Genomic DNA, 17,409 nt, shown 5'->3' with positions numbered 1-17,409 from the left:
TCAACACAGCCTCTGGTCCATGGCATATGGCCATACAGCTGACAAATACACTCTTCTCCATCACAAATACTGTGTTTCCCCAAAAATAAGACCTAGCTGGACCATCAGCTCTAATGTGTCTTTTGGAGCAATACTTAATATAAGCCCCAGTATTATATTACATTATATTATATTATAGACCCAGTCTTATATTAAAATAAGATCGGGTCTTATATTAATTTTTGCTCCAAAAGACGCATTAGAGCTGATGGTCCTGCTAGATCTTATTTTCGAGGAAACACGGTACAAAGGAGAATCAGAAGCAGTTTACCTCACATGGCATAGACTCTAGCACACACTTACAATCTCATCCTAGCAGGCTTTCCTGTCTTCTGTTATCATACAGTCCAAAGAGATCTGGACCATCTGGACAGTCTGCAGAGCATCAGTTTGGTTCTCTATATTGATGACATCATATTAATCAGCTAGATGAGCAAGAAGTTGGCAGTTCATTGGAGGTTTTGACAAGACGTGTACTCTAAGACACATGTGCTCAGAGGGTAAGAAATACATTTGTGAAGATTCAGGGGCTCCGCACATCAGTGGGCAAGATGATCCTGATCTTAGACCTCTCTTTCCCTCTAAGAAGCATGGAGCCTGTGTAGCATACTGCTGGGATTACTTCCTTAACAAAACTCAACCTCCGCAGAACTGTGCAAGCACCGTGCCTTGTCAAATCTATGTTCAGCACACACAAAAAAATTGATCATTAGTTTTCTAAATTAGACTCTATTCCCTTAGAGGGATGATAATAAGAGACAGGAAAATATTGAGGCATTAAAATAAAAGGTGATGGCTTCATAGAAAGTATCTATAATCTCTGGTTTATAACTCACAGTTACGTTTTTCTCTCTTTGATAGAATCCTCTGTGGCACCCTCCAAAAAAAATTTCATGAGAAGTAGCAACCTATCAACAAGTGGATATTTATTTATTACTAAGACAGCATCATTAGATCATTATTATTAATATCTGATCAATCTATTTTCAAAGGATCTGAAGTGACATAAATGACCAGTGTACAATAGAATAATTTGTAAAGGGTACCAAAAAAGTATTGAAGGAAGGAATTATTGTATCAAACTTATACAGGTGAAAACATTAACCGCAGTGAATAGATAGCTCAGCTTTGAGTTTCCTAATAGTCAAGGTGAAAAGGGAAAGATGGAAATATGGTATCTTACAAAAGTTACAGTATATTATTTAACAAAAGGAAGTGTTGAATCATAAGTCTCTGATTAAATTTATTCGGGCATTTAAGAGTGAAGGAATGTAGCTCTCGAATGACCTGATAGACTACGAGAGAAAGCATTTAGGGAATTTAGAAAAATGAGTAATATGCCTTTGAATAATCTTTCTCAAATATTAGTTGCATGGGCCACACAGAAGAGAGAAGCCGAACAGTGAACACGTCTACACTAAGGTTCCTTTTGGACGCTTGAAATCCAGTTGTGCTGTACTGCTGCTGGTGGAAAGGAGGCCCAGCACTCCCTGGGCGAGTGACCCCAGCCGATCCACTGCAACAAGACGTCAATAGACCTTGTTGGTGTTCACCAATTCCTTCTTCTTGTATGTGTGAGGGCCATACTGCCTACCCTCTGCCAGATAATGAGGAACTATGTGCTTAGAAGTGTAAAGCAAGTGACATTACATCTGGTTGGAAGCTGAGGAAAGCCACTGTGATATTCTCCAGTTTCTCCTTTCTGCTGTGGCAATTGAGAGGACTTCTGTTAAAACTCGGAGATAAGATAGAATCAGCCTAGACCCTGAGTCACTACATGGAGGACAGCTGCCCTGGGAAGCAACTGGGATCTGCAGCTGTCTTTGTAAAAGTGGGAAATGAACTCCTGGTGTGTAGAGCCAATAAAATTTGGGAATCATTGGGATAGCCTAAGCCTGTCCTATCCTCATTAATAAAAAACCCTAATAGAGTTTATATGGGATGCTATTTAATTAATATTGATGAACCTGTCAATTTGAGTTAATAATGAAATATAAGCCCAGATATCTAATGGATTTACCTGTTGAATAGATTTGTGTAATGCTTTGATTGCTTATTATGAATAACATTAGCTCAAAATGACTATTTCTTTTTTATCATAATAAAGTTTAACTTGTTATTTTTGACCCTAAGTAGCCAAATAGCAAGGTGATTTTTAAAGACACCTGAAATCAGCAATTAACTAGACTCCGAATCTTGTCTTCTTAGCTGTGACAGGAAGGTATGTATTTTTTTCTTCTAAAATCTCCATTGAATTATCCCAGAAGTTAAAAAGGAGAGGGGTACCTGATTCACATTATTTAGGAAAAGGATTTGCCATAAGACTCTATTCTGACATTTGATTCTCACAGTAGAATCACAACACAAGCCCTAGAAAATCCCGTATCTGACTCACAGATGCCTCCTGTCCTGGAGACCAGACACTGGAGACCCAGCGATAAATAGAATAAATTTGCAACAAATCCCAAACTGGTCTTCATTATTGTCACAACCAAGCAAAACAGATTTTATCAGTGGCCAGTTAGAGGTGTTCCTTTCGTAAAACATTTGATTGAGGGACCCACATAAAAATAAGGGCAAAAATGTACTTGTATGCCCACCATTCTAATGTAAATATTTTCATTTCTCTTAGTTTCCTTCAAGGTTTTGTTGATATTAATATACAATTTTACACAGTGGCCAGCCATGCAATTTTTCTGAATGAGTATTTACTCTGTTTCATGATTTATTTATTTAGTAAACTTTAATGAGCACTTAGCACGTGTCCAGAACCTGCCAGGTCCTGTGGGAATACCAGAGAAATACAACACACACCCCTTCACCTCAGGACACTCACATGAGTTGTGTAGTTGCCACTAAATAACTGGAGAGTTTACCTTCTCCACAGCGTTCCCTACACTTGCAGTTAGTTCAGTCTGCAATGATACGGCAAAAAAGATAAATAGAAGAGGAAATCCCAAAAGTAGACCTGGTCTCTAAGGTATACTCGTAGATGCAATGACAGGACTGCATGAAAAACTGCAAGTCCATTTCTGAGGATGTGATGACTCTGGGAAACTGAAGAGCCCCCTTGGGTGGTCCCTCTCAGGGGACTGCCCTCACCTCTTCACATAGCTTCGTTGCCATAACTCCCAGCTTCAGGGATGTGGGTGGCACAGAAGGGAGTGAGTAGGTGGTGGCAGCTGGCTGGGAAGGAAATTTGCCAGATTGTGCATTGTGAGGAGGTCTGATGACCACAGAGAAGGAGAAAGACAAAGGTGGGGCTCAGGAGCAAACACAGCATCTGTCTGTGCACATTAATACATTTTATTTAATTTTGAGTATGATAAATGATTGACTGGCACTGCTTTTATTGTATCTGTGGTCTGTGATACACCACTTAAATCCCTTTCTATTCCTTCCAAATAATGTGTTGTGAACATCACTCTTCTCCCCTGATTATCTCGAAGTGTTTTTGTCTGTGAAATGGGATAACAGCAGCACCTTGTTGTAGGAACCACAAGTTGGTATGTGGTATGTGGTGCCGTAATTAGGCCAGTGTTGGGCAAATAAGAAAAGTCAGTTTAGGTGGTTTCTCACCCAGCGTGCCCCCAGGGCAAGGGTGGGGCTATTTCCTCTTACACTCTTCTGACCCCACAAACCCCTCCCTGAGCACCTGGTGGATGCTGGCTCTCCTGTAACCTGTGCAGGGCCTGGAGCTGTTGTTAAAGCACAGATGCCAGGCTCTGGCATCTCTGGGATCTCCAGATGTGGGTCTGTGCAGGTTCCCACACCTGGAAGTCAGCTGCCTCCATACCCCCACCTGCTCTCAAGCACAACGACCTCTGGAGCTAAGCAGAGGGAGGCCTCTGGTGACCTGAGGTAACAATGGACCCATGTTCACACTGAGATCCTTGCTTCCTTTGTAGGAAGAAAATGTCCTTCAAACGATACTGTGCACATAAAACTACCACTGTTCACTGCAGCTTCATTTGTGAAAGCCCAAACTCAAAAAGAGCCTTCAGCCTGCCCTTTGACAAGTAGCTGGTTAAACTCTACTCAGCAACAACAAGGGACAACTACTGATACACAACAACCTGGTGGGTCTCACGGCTCAGTGAGACGAGTCCATCACACACACACTGTAAGATTCCATTTACACAACATTCTTGAAATGGCAAACCATAGAGGCAGGGGACAGATAGTGGTTGTCAGGGGTCAGGCAAGGGGGAGGAGGTGGCTGTGACTAGAACAAGGCAGCAGGAGGGACCCTGTGGGACAGAAATGTTCCATGTCTTGACAGTGGTGGTGGCCACACAAATCTACGCATGTGATAGAATTGCACAGAACTGATACACACACAAATGCATGTAAAACTGGTGCAATCTGAATAAGGTGGATGGATTGTATCAATGCAATCTCCTGACTATGATCTAGTCCCATAGTCACCACATTCATGCACGATGTCACTATTGGAAGAAACAGGGTGAAGGGTATGTGGGCTTTCTGTATTACTCCTCATAATTGCATGTGACTGTACAATTAACTGGAAAAAAATTGTTTTAAGGACAATATGGTGGTAGATACCAACTCCTGCTGTTCTTGCTGCAGCCCCATATGGGCCCACATCCTCTCCTGCGGGGGAGACTAAAATTTGACTACCCACAGGAAGGGCGTGACCTCATGTTTATTCACCTTGCCCTGCGAAGAAACTGTTCTCTTGTTGTCATAAGAGGAAGGCTGAGGCCAGAAGAAACCTCAAGGTCCTCACTTGCAAACACCCTGTCATCCCGGTTTGACCTCGGAAGACTCAGCCACGACTGAAGACTGCGATTCGCACCTACAGATTCAGGGAATCCAAGGACAAACCTGGCTCCTGCTGCATTCTTTTCTTTCAAGGGTCTCCCTTTCCAGAATCTTCTCAACCTCTCTGGGCTTCGTTTATCCCTGTTTTCCTCTGGAAGCCAGCAAGCTTTCAGTAGCCCAATCGCTCTCTTAACTCTGAGATTTGGGGCTATTTTAAGGGGCAGCGAGGCTCTCCCAACAGTCACTCTCAAACCACAATTGGATAGAAAAGCAGCTGGAGGTCCTGATTCCAGAACTGCTGAAACTTCTTATTAAAAGACTCATATAAGTAAATACACTTTAGGTCATGACTCACACAAATTTTATGAAACAATACTTATCCTGACTAATACAATGTGTTCTAAAATTTTATATTCTATTCTGGCTTCATGTTTAACTAATCTGGTTTATTTAATTTTAAAAATCAATTTCAGGAACCTCAGTTAGATAGTGTGCCACTGGTGTACTGGAGGTATCAGCTCACGAGATCCAATGATTAAATTTTCAGGAACTTTGCCAGCTGGTTAAATAGGACCATTATTGAAAATTAAATTCTATAGTCTTACAAACTTTATAAAATTGTATAAACCCATGCTCTTGAGGTTATCGCTATCTGTTATATGGTGGAAATACTATATAATGACCTGCCCTTTTCATCTCTTCCAAACTTGGAGTATTTATGCTATGGAAATTGGGACATTTACACACTCCCTCCCCCCTTTCTCTCCAGTCAATTGTTAAGCATTTACCTGCACTTTGCTGGTTGTGACCCACACTTAGAAATGCCCTATTCAAGTCAATTCCCCTTACCTGTCCCCTCCCACCTTTGTGTTGTATGTGAAGAGACTCAAAGACAGTTGTGAGGGAGCCCAGGACGCAGAACTAGTTAGTGTTCAAGCTGGGAGAGGTACCCTCTCTTTTCTGATTCTGGTCCGATGCTGTCACCCCCACAAAGTTCTGCCTCTTGACTCTCACCCCACCCTGGAGGTAAGGGCTGTCTGCACACCACGGGGCTGAGAGGCTCTGGGGCTAGAGGCAGGATGCCCCCACCCCCACCGCATCCCCAGGACTGATCATGTCCTTCAGAGACAGGACATAGAAAGATGGGGAGCAGATCCCTATTGCAGGCACATTCACTCTGCCCCCCTGTGTCTCAGGACCTGCAACCAGCTGGGCGCCAGTGTTCTCGGTCAGGCAGCTGGTGCGTAGCACAGAACGGGGTGCTGAGAGAGGGGGGCAGTTGTGGAAACCCAGTGCCCAAGTTTGGGGAGGTGTGGGATCTTTGCTCTGTCTGTCCTGCTGATACGGTGCTCTCCTCTGGTGTGCTTCTTCATTTGCCCTTCCACACTTGCTGCTGACACGTTATTTAGGAGGTGGGGGAAGAGAACCCAGAGTGACTAAGAAACATTAGCCCTCAGAACTGTTCCTCCCAGGCTGCCTCTAACTTAGAAAGTGTCTGACAGGGAAACGGCATGCAGGTGTGTGTTGCTGGACGTGATGGGTCCTCGCTGCCCTTACAAAATATGCTTGGTTACAATACTCCCAAGTGTGTCGCTCCCATCATCAATTGCAATTGCTATAAAAGCACCAATTAGGGAAATTTAAAAGAGTGCACTCATAATCCCACCTCTCTTACATGAAAGCTATTTTTATGGTGCTGTTCTCATCTCCAGCAGTCTTGTCCTGACATTTGATTTTCACACAGTTGTAACCAAGGTCCTAGACAGCGACAGCCCCACACCGTCTCTTGGGAAGCTATTGTGTATCCCTTTCCATATTTTAACTGAATGGGCACTGAGGCCCTGAGGCTTTGCCCTGGGCCATGGGACCCCTAAACTGGGCTCTGTAGCCTCCTTTGCATATTTGAAGGGGATGAGGTAAGTGAGGCCACAATTGATTTCATGCTTCCATCACAACACTTTCCCTGCATTTTTCAGATTAAAGTAAGAACAGACACAACTGGGGGGGCCTTGTTTCCTTGGGAGGAAGAATAACTGCAAATTGCAGTGTGCCTCTAATGAGAGCCCCAGGCACCCTAAAGTTCTCCAGCCTTTATTGTCACTGCCTGCCTCTCCGACTCCACCCCACCACCCCCACCGACTGCTATCAAGACAGCAGTTTTATGAAGCCTGGACAGAAGAAAGGAAAGGCAACTGGATGATTCCACAGGACAGATGGGGCTCCTGGGCTAAACCACCATGTTTGGGAACCAGCTGTAACAGGAAGCCCTGAGGCTCCCAGCTGGATTACCTTCTGTAATTGTAGTTCAATTCTGGCTCACACAGTCAAAGGGACGCAGAATATAAATTTGTGGTGATGAATTAACTAACTCCTGGGATGTTTCCTGATCCTGTGACCCCTTGGAAGTTATCTTTACAATAAATATGTGGAGTCTTAGAAGAGGCCTCAGTCTCATGAGGTAGATTTTTAAAACATAAATTTCTATTTTATCAGGCTAGAAATTTGGGCTGAACTAGAGCACAGTCATTGCGAGTTACCCGGCACAGGAATAAAGATCTATTCTTTACTTCCCAGTGGGAGGAATCCTCTGGAGACTTGATTCAGGCCATGTCACTTCTCTGCCCAACCCTGGACTGGCCTCCTGTCTAAAATCTCAAACCCCTACCACGCAAACCAGACCCAGTGTGAACTGCCTATGCTTGTCTTCTGTCTTACCTCCCACTGCTCCTCTCCTCTGCTCCCGGCCGCTGGCCTCCTTGCTGTTCCTTCAAGCTCTCTCTGCCTCAGGACCTTGCACTTGCTGTTCTCTGTGCTGGAATGCTCTGTCCCTAGATAGCTGCATGTTGCTCTCTCTTCTTACTTTGGGACTTTGCTTAAATGATACCTGTCGGAGAGGTTTCTCTGACTACCTCATATCAAATAACTGCCCTCTTCACCTTCATTTATTCTCTCTCTTCACTCTGTCTTATTTTTCTTCATAACCTTTTTCACGAACTGACCTATTATACATGTAATTAATTGCTTATTGTCTGTCTCTCTCAGACTCGGTGAAGTGAAAATATCTAATTTAGTAATCACTTTGCAGTCATAAACAAAACACTAATCTGCATTCAGACAGATGACGCTTTTGTAGTTTTTATTCACATCCTTCCGAATTTGCTTCATGGAAAAATTGGCGTATCCAACCAGTAATAAGAATCATACTGCTGATGGAATTGCAAGCTGCCACCTGCTATGAGTCATGCTGTGCTAGCATGGCACACTCTCGACCTCACTGGACACTCACAGCAAGGGGGTAAGTTTCTTATGACCCCGCCCACAGACAGAACAGAGGTTCGGTGAATTTCCCAAAGCCACACAGCTAATCTATGAACTTTTAAATAGCAGTTCTTCATTGTAAGAAGAAAAAAATGTCCAGTATTTACTGGGCACCCTTTCTACTCACTCTGAGAATCAAAAGTCAGGCTTTTTGAACTTCATACACTGTAGTTTTTAAACCCTGGTGAATATAAATCTGAAAACAGAAAGCACTGAAATTCAGGGATGCTTGGGTACTGGTCCTAGCTTCCCAAGCTAACCAACATTCTCAGTGTTTTATATGCCATCCCTCCCTGAAGAGGTTCTCAGCCTGAGCTGGATGACTCATTGCCGCCCAGCCAGTCACTTCCTTCCTGCTCTCTGGAAGAGAGCCTCCCACAAGAGAGACAAGAAGAATTGCCACTCCAGCCTCCTCAGTACAGTTGCAGAAGCCAGCAAGCAAGTCTTCCATCTGTGGCCTGTTTTCCTGGTCTGACCTCCCTTTACACACACACACACACACACACACACACACACACACATACACACACACACAGGTTACTTTCACATCCATTTAAATAAGCAGCTTAAAAGGAAACTGAAAAAAGAAAAGTTATTAGACTCAAAAGGAAATTAAAAGGTGGGTCAGAATGAGAATAAAAATCTGTGGCGTCATAATTGTTGTTGTTGTTGTAATTGAGGATTTTTTCTAATTTTGCAGTTGTCTGAACCTGATGACCAATGCCTGTTTTAGGTAGTGAGTCAAGCGTCCCAGAATTAGTTTGGTGGGTTTTGTCGTGTGCTGAGGAGGTGACCGTGTTTCCCTGAAAATAAGACCTAGCCAGACAATCAGCTCTAATGCGTCTTTTGGAGCAAACATTGATATAAGACCTGGTATTATATTATATTATATTAAGATCCACTCTTACATTGTAGTAAAATAAGACCAGGTCTTATATTAATTTTTGCTCCAAAAGATGCATTAGAGCTGATTGTCCGGCTAGGTCTTATTTTCAGGGAAACATGGGAGAAGCCACAAGCACAATCTCTGAACCACTAACCCAATGGCAACACCTTGTTGGTGGATTTCCCCAAATTCCTTTCCAGCTCTCAATGTTCAGTTTACAAGACTCATTTCAGAAAACATGCACAGATTTATTTTCTTTTACTTTTAACTGGGTTTAAGGCAGAGAGTTGGGAAAAGTAAGCAGAAACAACTACTCCAGCTCAAAATGAGAATCTAAGATTGACATTTCATTCCTGGCTCTATTCTTACTTGTTAAGTGTATATTAGCATTGTCTGTGTCTTTTCTTATGAAATAGTCAGGAATAAAAAAAAATGATTGTATAGAATTTTGAAATTTCTGTTCAAAAGGACAGTATTTGGTTCTTTTTTTTGAGATCTTATGTTTTGTTTCATCTTTGTTTTCATATATATTTTTTTGTTCTCTAAACTAAATGCCAGCATTTAGACTGTATGTAGACAGGCACAGTTGTGTGATTATCAGCATCAGACTCTCTTTAAGATAGACTTAGATATTCAAAGGCCTTTGCACTAACAGAATTTTTTTTAAACTCCCAACCATATTCATAATGCCCTTGAAAGTTTGACTTTTCTGTGAGACTTTCAGAGCTAATTGGCAAGACCCAGCTCAAACCAGAGCATTGGCGAGAATCACCAGCTATATTTAACTTCCTGGGGCTATACTGAAATACTTAATTCCTGGCTAAGTTCCTGGGATGAGTTACAAGACCATCTATTCAAAACTCTGAGAGGCCCATGTTACTGCTAATCCCAATGCTAACTTTTCTCCAAGAATCCAAGAAGTAATGAGAGCAGCCAAGGTTTCTGAGGTTCCACGCGCAGCAGACGCTGTGGTGAGAGCAGTCAGCAAACTGACTCTGCATTTCTCAGTGGTGCTGGTTGTGGGGTGGGACTTGCACTGTTTCTGTCATGGCCCCAACAAGCTACTGTGACCCACCAAGGTTCTTTTGCTGGCTGGTGGCAAAGCTGAGGGTCAGGGCCCACATTGCATCTGCTCTGTCTTCTGTAACTCACGGTCATGCTCAGAGCAGCCCCTAAATCATTGTTCTCAACTGTTTTTTGCCAAAGACACCAATCCCCAGACTACAGACAATCACATATAGAAGTCACCAGAAGTCAACGTCCCGTGGGTAACAGAAAATAACCTGTACGATGTGCTTTTTATTTTAAGTCATCTGTGAAATAATAGGGATATAGCAAAAATTTATGGGGCCCTTCTCTTTACTTTGCCTCAAATTTTCTCCTTATTAATGAAAAAGAGATTGCATTTTCTGTTACACACACACACACACACACACACACACCCCACTCAATCATCTTATTTTCTTCTCTGTCCCAGTAAAGGCATTTCAAAGACTTTTATCAGGACTGGGCAACACTGGCAAATCACTGACAAAGCTCAGAAAATTTAAAAATGTAATTGAGCAAATAGGTGCTGGTTTCAGAACATCATCTTTTATTTTATTTCTTTCTCAAAAAAAAAAAAATCTGTGCTTACCATTATCAACGTTACTGGAGCTGAAGAGAGCATTCTTTCTAATGACACAGTACTGCATTCAAGTACTAATTATGCCAATTACAAGTTTCTCTTCATCACTGCTGATGGCATAATTTAACTGCAAGTGCTTTGCAAATATATACACCTGGTGTTTCAGTAACTCAGTCAGGCATTGGGTTTACTCAGACAGCTAATGAAGGTGATTAGCATGTGCCACCTGCTGGAAATCATGACAATGTCCTTAAGTCAAAAAGACAAGCCCAGAAGGTGGCCCCAGAGCAACCCTGGGAAACTCAGGCTCCTGAGTCTTGGCAGATCTGGGGCTGAGTCAGGGTCCCCCCCCTTTGGTCAGACCACAGCCCCGCCAGCCAACTGGAGTTACTCCAGATCCTGCCCAGCCTCTGGGTTACAGAGGTACTTACTTTAACTCAAGGCCTCCCTGGGCCCTTGCCAGACTAGCCTGGATCCCGGCACCTCCTGGAACAGGTTCTCAACCCTTAGCTGAATCGTCAAGGCCTGAAAGGCCATTAAAATCAGCTACCATGTTTCCCCAAAAATAAGACCTACCCCAAAAATAAGCCCCAGTTAAGATCATCAGCCAGACAGACGCGTTTAGTACGTTATGACGATGTTCCAGAAGATGACAGGACTGTACTTGAATAAATGTAGACTGTTGCACATGAAAAAATAAGACATCCCCTGAAAAGATACCCTTTTGGGGCAAAAATTAATATAAGACCCGGTATTATTTTCAGGGAAATACGGTAGCTGGGCCCCAGCCCCTTAGGTTCTGATTCAGCAGCTCCAAGGCAGGCCCAGAATTTGCATTTCTATCAAGTTCCCAAATGATGCTTCCCTGTTGTTCCCTGCAAGAAGTGACCAACAGTCCCACTCTGCAAAGGACTAAGGGGGGGGGGGGGAGGGTTTCTGGAGCAGTCCTGGGGCCAACGGGATAAGTCTCTCACCTGAGGACCACACTTTGAGAAACCCCACCCAAAATATCTACTCCAGTGATGGAGTTATACTTCTAGTATTGATTGTTCAGACTGTTGTATTTTTATTACAGACTTCTTTCTTTGAGATGTAAATGCACAAGGAAGATAGAATAAGTCTCCAACACCTAATTTGAATTTGTTTACAAGATATTTTCTCTTATAAAGAGGAAATTTGAAAGAAGTAGCTGTTCAAACAGGGAAGAAAAAACAGAGATCATTGTGCATCCAAGCTAAAGATGAACTTTATAAACTTTACTTCTTTAGTCTTAGCTCTAAATTTTATAAAATGTTATGTTGTTTTCTAATGTCAGTACATAGAATTATTTCTACATCTTAATCTTATGCACTAAACAGTTTAGCTTCATTCATTAACTTTTCAACAAAAACATCTCCCAGTTATATAACAAATCCCCACATGCCTAGTCATTAAAGTAGCCTGCATCATTCTCCTGGTTCTGAGGGTTGTCCGGGTGCTTCTCCTGGGGCTGGGGCGCTGGGAGGGCCTCACTCACTGGTGTGAGTGGGGCAGCCAGGATCTCCTGCCATTCGCTCACTTATTCTCAAGCAAGTAAATCGGGTTTTTTCATGCTGTGGCAAAAGGGTTCCCCATAGTAAGAGTGGCAAACCCCAAGATCCATGCACTTTTTAAGAGTCTTGGCTTGCTGTTGGTCAAACCAAGTCACGTGGCAGAGCCCAGAGGTGGTGTGGAAGGGGGTCACACAGGCTCAGACACACGCCACTGTTCAGTCTGTCACGGTCTCATTGTTTCTTTTAACATAAAACTTCATTAATGATTTCTGGATTGTCTTTAAAAGTAACTTGCGAGAAATGGGGAAGACTAACTAACAGTGTCCTTACAAGTGTCGTGTTGACAAGGCTTCTCTAATTCTAGATTCTAGGAGGTCAACTAGCCAAGTTGCTCAGGACTATCCCTGTTCTAGTGTCCAAGGAGACCCTCCACCCTGGGCAAACTGATACACTTGGTCACCCTGTAATCGCCTCATGAGATTCAAACTACTGTCACTCCATTTTACGGATGAGGAAATCGTGACTTGAAGATATGAAGTGATTATCCCAGATGTTCTTGTAAGTGAGCAGTTAGGACTGAGGTTTGAACCTGGGCCGTCCAACGTCAGAGCTGTAGCTGCCACACTATATCACTCTAATAGCTAAAAGGCACAGTTTAACGTTTAGGTAAGTGCTTTGGCCCTGTCTTAATCACTCACTACATTTAACGATTCCAAATTACTTTGGTCTGTGTTGAAAATTTTTAATTTACCTTCAAATTCAAAGATTTGCCATATTTAAGAATAGTCCAAAGAATGCCACTGGCTCTGAAGAAGCACAAAAAACGCTCTGAAGAATGTCATCATCACCACGTAAGCAGGTAGTCTTCTAAGTGACCCTTAGTGCAGTGTTAGCAAGAATGGCCATGCTGTCCTTCATCAAGGCCCATGGCCAGCGCTGAGCTTGCACTTCCTGTGGTGGTTGCTGACTATACATATAGGCACTGTCTTAGGTACTTAGCTGTAGTAGCCACTCAATTCTTCTACAACCCATGAAATAGATGCTATTGCTAGCATTCTTTCTTTACAGAGTTTAAGTGTCTTGCCCAAGGTGACATAGCCAGTAAGCAGAACCATGATTGCAACCTGTCCCCTAGCCCAAACCCATGCTTAATCACCACCCACAGGGGCCCCTCTCCTTAGGCATAAAGGTCCAAGATAAGTCCCAGGCCCCAGCGCACAAGCGCTTTCCACTACGCTGCAGTACCTCCCATGCTTGAAAGAACCATCCTGATTTGGCTAAATAAGTTCTTATTGGTTGGTTGAAAATCAAGTGACCTACCACTTCCCACCAGGTATTCTTTTGATGGAGCTAGGACAGTTTAATGGCCAGTCCTGGTCCCTGCCCAAGGAAAGGGTGGAGGAGGCAAATTCATGATCCAAAGGCCTACACCTAGAAAAAGCATGTGTCTCATCCACTCCCATTTCCCTGGCAAGGAGTTAACCAATGGCCACTGCCAACTGCAAGGGGGAGACGCAGATGAATTTAGCCATATGTTCAAGAAGAAAGAGAGAATGGATTTTGGTGGAAAACTTGCAGACTTCACCACAGAATTTGTTGTAATGTGAATTTGCATTTCTTGGTGTCGTGAATCCTTTCATAATTTTAAGGCCAATGTATTTCTTTTACTGTGAAATGTCTATTGATCTTTATTGCTCATTTTTCTACTGGGTCTGAATCTTTTGTATTGATTTGTTGGTACTCCTTATTTATTAAAGAAATTAATCTTTTGGGGTGGCCGGTTAGCTCAGTTGGTTAGAGCACGGTGTTCTTAACAATAAGGTTGCCATTTCGATCCCCACATGGGGCCACTGTGAGCTGCGCCCTCCACAACTACCATCTTTCCCCCAAAATAAGACCTAGCATGATTTTTTCAGGATGACATCCCCTGAACATAAGTCCTAATGCGTCCTTTGGAGCAAAAATTAATATAAGACCTGGTCTTATTTTCGGGGAACATGGTAGAGTGAAACAACTACTTGACTTGGAGATGATGGGTCCTGGAAAAACACACTTAGATAAATAAAAGTTTTAAAAAAAAGAAATTAATCTTTCGTCTATGATTACAGGTTGCAAATACTCATCCCAGTTTGGTTATTTAGTTTTTGGATTGTGTTTACATTGTTTTTTTTGTTGATGATATATTCTATGTTTATGTAATCAAACTTATTAATCTTTAATTTTATTTTAAAATTGTTCTTATTAAATATATTACCTTCTGGAGTTTAGTATCATACTTAGAAAGACCTTCCTCTCTCATATTATTTTTAAAATCACTCATATTTTCATTTACTACTTTCATGCTTTAAAAATTTTCCAGTTAAAGTGTGACTGATATAGAATTTATTTTGGTGTAGAGTGTGAGGTATGTATTAAAGTTAATTTTTCAGTTGGCTATTTAGTTGTCTCAAGACCACATATGTGGATGAATCCTTTCCCTAAAGATTTGAACTGTCATTTTTATCAGTAGATTCCTGTATAAACTTGAGCGTATTTCTGGGCTTTCTAATTTGTTTGTTGATCTATACATCGACCAGCACTACCCCATCACCACGAGTCCTTTTTCTTAGATATTTTTGTAGCTTTTTTTTTTTTTAAGATTTTATTGGGGAAGGGGAACAGGACTTCACTGGGGAACAGTGTGTACTTCCAGGCCTTTTTTCCAAGTCAAGTTGTTGTCATTTCAATCTTAGTTGTGGAGGGTGCCGTTCAGCTTCAAGTTGTTGTCCTTTCAGTCTTAGTTGTGGAGGGCGCAGCTCAGCTCCAGGTCCAGTTGCCGTTGCTAGTTGCAGGGGACGCAGCCCACCATCCCTTGCGGGACTTGAGGAATTGAACCAGCAACCTTGTGGTTGAGAGCCCACTGGCCCATGTGGGAATCGAACCGGCAGCCTTCGGAGTTAGGAGCATGGAGCTCCAACGCCTGAGCCACCGGGCCAGCCCCTTTGTAGCTATTTTTGATTCTTTATCTCATCTAGTTAAAAGAATACCACATATTGATGGTTTTGATTGATGGTCATTTGCCTGGCATGGATTTGCCCATCCTTTTATCATAAATCCTCTGAATCCCTCTGTTTTAGGTGTGTTCTTACGCACAGTATAAAGCTGGGTTTTCCTTTGTGATTCAGCCCGGTTTTTATTTTAATCAGTGATTTGAGCTTATTTATGGACATTCACAGATAGGAAGGACCCAGTTGGTCTTAGTTTTGTCATCATATTTCACGCTATAATTTCTAGTTATAATTGCTTCTCCTTAAATAATTCACTGTGTTCTTTTGCTTGCTATGTGCGTTTCTTAGCTTGGAAGGGCAACAATTTGTTCTGGGAGATGTTCGGTCACAGTTTTCATTCCCTTCATGCCACAATATTCTGCTTCTTTGGCTATGTCTTTTACTTGTTCCTTTCCCTTTATGTTATACTTTTTATTCTTACTCTATCTTTGTATAGGTCCTGTCCCGGTTTCTTTCTGATTGTGACTCATCTTTGAGTGTGGTGAGTCCTCCCTGCTCAGCTATTTATAGGAGGTTCCGCCGGGGGCACAGGACCCTGTCCTCTCGGCACAACTCCCTGAAGACCAGGGTGGGCATGAGGAATTGTCCCCCACCTCCCCCAGCCATAGGCCAGTGTGGGTCATTCACAGTGCAACACGCTGCTTCCTGCAGGTGCGTCTTAGCTGTAGGCTCTATCCCTACTTCTTTGTCATGACAAGCAAGGCCTTATGCCCACATTTTTCCCTGAAGATGTGACACTTACTCTGAAGCCTTGTGACCTACAGTTTCTTAGGGTCTTCCTGTCCCTTTGTACCTGCCTACACTGCCTCCCCAAGAGCATTTGAGACTCGTGCTGTCTCCTATTACACTGGAGGTAGAATGTGTTTCTTTCTCCTTGTTTGTTTTTGTTCCCAGAAGAGAAGGGGGAAATGTCATTTTCACTCTGCGTTTTACATGTGAAGTCTCAAGTGCTCCAGTATCCTCTAGAATGAAGCTGGTATGGTTTTAGATCCTTGCAGGTAAACCTTGTCTTTTCTTGCTGCAGCTTTCAGATGGTTCCTCATCCAGATACTCTGAGAGTCCCGCTGCCGGGTCTCTGTGTGTTCATTACACCCTGACACCCTCAGCCCTGGATGGGATCATCTCATGAGTCATGTCTTCTTTCTGCTCTGGGAAATTTTCCTCTGTTATGTCTCAGGGATTACTCACCCTTCTTTTTTATTTATTTTTTTCCCTGTCTGACGCTCCTAGTGGTCAGACATTTTACTCCCCAGCTGATCACCTATGCCTCTTCTCCCTCTTGTGTGTTTCTTTCTCTCTCCATTTGGTGGAGATATGTTCTAGAGATTCATTTGGCTCCAGCCTCCATCTATTCCATGGGATTTTAAGTTCAACAATCATATTTTTAATTTCTTTACTGTTCTCTGCTTGTTCATAAATAGTACCCTGTTCTTACCTTATGGAGATGCAATATTTTCTTGAATATTTCTGAAGACAATAATTAGTCTTTTAATTTAATTTTCTGTTGTTTTCTAAATTAGCTGTTTCCTCCAAGGTCAGTTGTCTTTGTGTATCTTCATTATCCTCCTCTATATTGTTTATTTTCTTCTGGAAGTTGGGGTTTACTTGGTTGTTCATGTATATTAAGAATCTGTGGTTTGTTCTGATGAGTTACTGTGGGTTTTCCACGGACTTCTCTGAATGGAAAGGGAAACTGCAAGTTCTGCATCCACAGATGGGGTGTGATGGCTGTTCTTTAGTTAGGATAGATGGGTGAAAAGCAGGGCAGCCGCCTGGCCATTCTCCTTTCTCGTCTTCCCTTGATATATCCCAACACAAGCCAGAATAAGGAAGATTTCAGTCTGAAGCCTCAGACCCTTGCTAGAAGCTGTAGCCCAACCCAGGATGTTAATTCAAAGTCTTTGAAGAAATGCCCTCTGGCTTTGCCTACTGGGAACCTGCCTGCTGTGAGCAGTTGCTGCTAGTTTGTTCACAGACACATGCCAGTTACACCCCACATCTTAGCACCTCTCTAGGGTTCCTTCAGCAAGATGACACCAGCCTCCACTGTCACCCTTCTTTGCCCTTCCCACCCACCAATACTTTCCATCCCCTTTCCACCTTCAGAATTGTCATCCTAATTTCCATATCTTTACCATTACAGGCTTATGTTCCCCTGGCATTTGTTTTCTTCCA

This window comes from Rhinolophus sinicus, chromosome 16 (genome assembly GCF_057876585.1).
Source record: "Rhinolophus sinicus isolate RSI-liver-muscle chromosome 16, RSI-T2T, whole genome shotgun sequence".
Lineage (NCBI taxonomy): Eukaryota > Metazoa > Chordata > Mammalia > Chiroptera > Rhinolophidae > Rhinolophus > Rhinolophus sinicus.
Note: the sequence above shows the minus strand (reverse complement) of the source record.